The following is a 5,287-nucleotide window of genomic DNA, read 5'->3' on the forward strand; positions in this document are numbered from 1 at the left end:
TGTTGGGGGCCCCAGAGCTGAAGGCAGTACTGCAGAGGGGTCTCACCAGAGTGGAGTAGAGGGCATTATGTAAGTGAAATAAGGCAATTAACAATGCTTTCTGTGTCTAAATCAATCAGTCCTGATGAAAATTCACTTATTTGCAGTGAAATAAATGATAATGGTATTCTAAATCATCACTAGTAATTTAGCTGTAAAGAAGGGCAACGTATCATTTTGAATCCCACTGTATAATATGTCTATTAAGAGCTTCAGAAAATAAGGTTATTTTTATTTCTAGTTTAAACACAAGCTCCAGGAAATCCCATGGTCCACTTATAAAAAGCAGAAAATGCACTGAACGTCAAGTGGTGTAATAAAGAAAGAAATTGCATTAAAAACTATGCAGCAAAATTACTTGCTAAATTAATATATGTAATCAGTTAACAGTCTTAAACGTATATTGTGTCAGTTGGCTATGTTGTAAACTTGAAACCATTGATTTCTATATTTATGCTTTTTTTTATTGTAAAGATGTGTGCTGTACAGGCAATGCCATGAGACATGAGTTTGCATCTTGCTTTTCACTTATTTGCAACGTAAAAGCAGATGTTTACAATCAAAGTGCTTTAAAATAATTTACTGTACTTCAAAGCACAAACTTACCTTGTAAATTGCATGTTAAAAAAAAACACACAAAGTTTTTTTTTAAAGCAAAAAAAAGGAAAAATATTCCCAGACTTCAGTCTCTAGAACATTGCTTTTTTTCCTTAATTACACAACACATCAACTGTTGTGTTGCCAGAGCATTCAGCTTACACTCTGCAGCACTCAAACATTTATTTGCGCTCTCTCTCATAGCATCTACTGAACAAGTGACATAACAATAATGAATTTTGGCATGATATTCATGATCTAAGATTAAAAAATTGCATTTGCTCAAATAAACATGAAACTTAATATTTCAGAATAAATAACATGGAGGACACTTGTGAACCAATGTGTCTATTCCAAAGAGCTGAAACATAAAGCATGGGGTTTGCGTGCTGACAGGGAGAAAGAGTTACGACAGAAATCTGTCCGTGATCACAGAGTGCCCTGGATCTCTGGGGTTGGGGGCGCTGAGATTTGGACCATACTGCTCTTACTTAGATCCCTAACTGTTGGCAGTGCGGTTTTGTACTCTTTCCATGCATGCAAAGTACTTTAAAAGTTTTTGGCACTTCTGTTTTGTTTATGAATTGTCTGACTTTAAAATTTCTAAAATCCCAAATTACTTTGGTACTTGCTTTCATTTTGTGTAGTTGTTCCTTGTAATGTTCCTGTCTCGCACTTGGGAGCACGTGGGGCTATGTATAAGTAACATTAATAGGACTTCAGTCCGTAATGTATATGTGTTCAGAGAAATGAAGCACAACTATAGCAATTCAGCTTTTTCTATTTCAGGATTTAGCATTTTTGTTTCATTGCTGTCTGTAAGCCATGTCCATTGTACACTGTGTGTATATTTTTATTTAAATAAATGTGATGTTTATTTTTTATGTTTCTGACTTTTTTGTTTGTTATTCATTTTTCATTTTCATTACGGTGGTGTTGCCCAGGGGGCAGATTGTGCATGATGCTGAGAGTGGCTTCCCTCCTAAAGGAGTTGGTGGAGGCCTACCCACAGGTATCGTCACTGCTAGGAGCAAGTTTTTAAGAAAAGCTCCGATACAACGGTAAAAAGCCCGCAATGGCCATAAATTAATTGTTCCTGTTGTTCCTAGTCTTACTACAACTTTCATCTCAGAACAAGGTGGGTTCTGCATTATCTAATTAAAAACAAGCAAAACATTCATATACGTGTAAGGAAACCCCTTTCACATAATTATTGATCGGTAGAGAGTTATTCAGTGTAACAGAGGTGGAATCAACATCTTTCATAATGAAGACTATTAAAAAGGTGACGTGGCATGCTTTGGCTGATATTTTGTCTTCATCTTAATGCTGGATGCTAGGCCTTGGCAAATAAGTAAGGGTTGCTTCTGTGCTGTTTTTTTTTGAGCTGCTGTTGATATCTGGATCTATTATATGATCTGTCATCACCATGAAAGGTAAGTTGTCTGTGGTTGGCTGAAATGTGGCAAATAGACCTTCTTTTTGGGTATAAGATAACATGCAGCTCGCTTTCTGCATTATTAGTACTGTGATTAGAAGCTTGTTGCATAATGGACTTTCTCTGTTTATGTGTTAATATGTTTAGTCATTTTACTGTGATATATTTAGTGAGATGTTAATTACCTGCAAGGTTCTTCATAACCTTTAGAAAGCACCAGGAACTAATGGTTGTTATGGAAATAAGTTAAAAAGCTGTTAGCATTCAGCCTAGGAATTTTGTCTCTTACTAATAAAAGTGAGTCTTTGAAAAACACTTTGTCTCATTTTGCATGCTTATGGATTTTATCTTCTGTGTCAACTGGGAGCCACTTTTTTCTCATGACAATGTAAGACAGAAAAGGAGAAAGAACCTACAACTGTGATGAGATGATAAGGTAGTATGCTAGTAAAAATATGTTTTCACCAATTCCGTTTCCAAAGTTACTTTGGGGGATGTTTGAGAAGTATGACCAGATGTTTCTGAACCATAGTCTGCAGCAGTCGGCACTGGACTGTCCATTGCTGGCGCTGAGACTGTATGTACACAAATGCTGCTTCTGCTAGGCAAGTCAGCGAGAGCTCTCCTGTGCACGTAGTGTTGAACCTTGTACAGATCGCAGCCTTTAGTAGTTCTCTGACAGCTGTTGTTAATGGAATTAAGGGCAATAAGGTTCTAGAGGCAAACTAGACTGCGTGCTGCTTGCTTTGCCCAAATAAACAGATCCTATGCATTTCCATGTAGGCTGTCCAAGTACAGTCCTAACCCAGTACATAGATGAGAAGTACATTTGCTGCAGGGAAGATTTTTGGCATTGTTAGTGGAGAAGATGTAAACTGCTTCTAAATAAAGTGAGAAAAGAAGTTGGATTCAAAGAGTAGCTGAGATTTTTTTCATGTGTGTATGTATATGTATACACATGCATATTATATATACACTTGCATATTTTTTATATACTGTAGGATGGAAAGAGGCAGTTAAATAAGATCAATTAAAATTGAACTTGCTATATTTCTAGCAGTTGAATGCAATTTTGCTATTGAAAGTGTGACACAAGAGATAGGTTCACATGAACAAAGATTTAGCAGGACCTTTAGTATGCCTGGTGGCATATGTTGACTCCCATGGTAAAAGTTACTTCTGAGGAATAAAACAAAAGGAGAGAGAGAAAAGGGAAAGGGAAGATGTTTCCCAGCGGCTGTCATTGGAGGGTGTTTCCCAGACTGAGTCTGCCATTCCTGTCAGGGAGTCCTCAGAGCTCAAGCCTTGGTTGGTTGTTCCTGCTCACAAACGCTGTCGGCACTGACCAAAGTGGGCCTCGATCAGGGCGGTTCTGTCTGCTGACAGGTTGTGAGGCTTTGTGCACATGTATCTTTGAGGCTCTAATGAAAGCCAAAGGCTACAACCAAGGGGAAGGAAGGGGCAAATTCTGTGCCAGAGGCAACCAGCTCCCCTAAGTGCCTGCCCTAACAGTGCTGTGCTGCAGGTGCAAGGCTGTGAGAGTAACAGCATAAGAACAAGGGGAAAATACTGCTGTGTTTGTTTTATCTTTCCCCAGCAAAGTCCACATGGATATCTATTTTTCATGCAAGAATAATTTGTGATTGCTGTAATTTACAGGACAAAGCAGTTTAAATTGCTGAGTTGAACAGAATTAGAACTGTTGTACATGAGCACTGATTGCCACAGCAGAAATTGCCCCTTGGGTGATATCACTCCTTAGAGATTTTCTTTCAGTGTAAAGCTTAACATATTTTGAAACAGAGAAAATGTTACAGTTTGATCCTGAAATCATTATTCACAAGTGAAGGATCAGAAGTGGGGCACTTCAAGTGAGAAACTCCAAGGAACAGATTTTGAGAGAGAATTCAGAAGCATTCACATTCCTGGACTTTGGATCAGAACTGTGAATGGCAAAAAAACTGTTTTGTTTGTACAAGGCCCCACACAAGAAGAGCTTGTTCATGGTCTGTGAATACTCTTTCAGAATGCATAGAAGTTGATGGCAGTTTCCTGTAAATTACTATAATAAATAGCTAACTCTTTAATGAACTTGCACACAGACACAAATATATGAGTTTAACACGATCTCTTTAGAAGGGATATGTGCAGTAAAATATTCAGAAGCATCTGAGTGGGCTCTGGTTTTGTTAGTAAGACATAGGTTTCCAACTTGTTTGGGCACTTATCAAAGGAAAAAATACATGGCATAAATAACATCTTAATTATATTTTCCATGGTGTTACTTAAATCAAGGTAGATTCTCAACACTTTCTATTTAAAGTTAGTTTCTCTCTGGTATGGCAGGTAGTAAGGGAAAGGCTAGAGAAGCCCAAGTTAATGAAATATCATAGTCTGGCTCTTCGTATTTTTCAAATAAGACTAGAATATCTGGAAATAGTGACAAGGATATTTCAGAAGGATGTTCATAAATTGGGTCATCTGACTTGGTTCTGTTTCCAGATGAAGACTTAAAGTCTTTGCGACAAAGGTGAGGAGTGACACACGCCAGACTGGTTTCCAGCAGCCGAATTCTGTTGCTTGCTCTGTAATATGGCAGTTGTCAACCAGGCTCACCTGGGGCTCAGTAATCCCAAAAGGAAGTTCTCAATAAATCCTAGCCTCCTTACCACTCAGTTCCATGCACAGTGTTTCAGCGCCGGGGAGCTATGGGCAAGCACAACAGCCTCCCCTGCCCTGACGCTGCACCATGACACCTGAATTCTCATTAAGTATAGCAGCTGTATGGCTAGATGGTTACGTGACGGAACTCGGAGTTAGGTTTATGCGATATATATCAAACACCCAGCAGATAAACAGGTGTAAATAAATCAGGGAGCAAAGAGATCTCCAGCTAGTCAAGGACAGATAAGGAAGGTCATGTCTTAACCTGAGCTCTGTTTTTTAGATTGCATTCAACTTTTGTCTTCACCTCAGATATTCTGGAGTTGGAATACTTTGTTGCTTCGTGACTGTAGTAGCAGCTACAATGGAAATAGACTACCAGTTTATCAACATAAATATGAAAAATGTCCTTGAACAACTGACAGGATTGTTTAAGAGCCGTGGCTGCTCATCCAAGCAGGTATCATGCACATACATTCTCATATAGTCAAAATGATTTTGCAGAAAAATGGTCATACCACTTTGTACATTCTCGCAAAAGCAAGGAAC

Source organism: Cariama cristata, unplaced genomic scaffold (genome assembly GCF_000690535.1).
Source record: "Cariama cristata isolate BGI_N322 unplaced genomic scaffold, ASM69053v1 scaffold800, whole genome shotgun sequence".
Classification (NCBI taxonomy): Eukaryota; Metazoa; Chordata; class Aves; order Cariamiformes; family Cariamidae; genus Cariama; species Cariama cristata.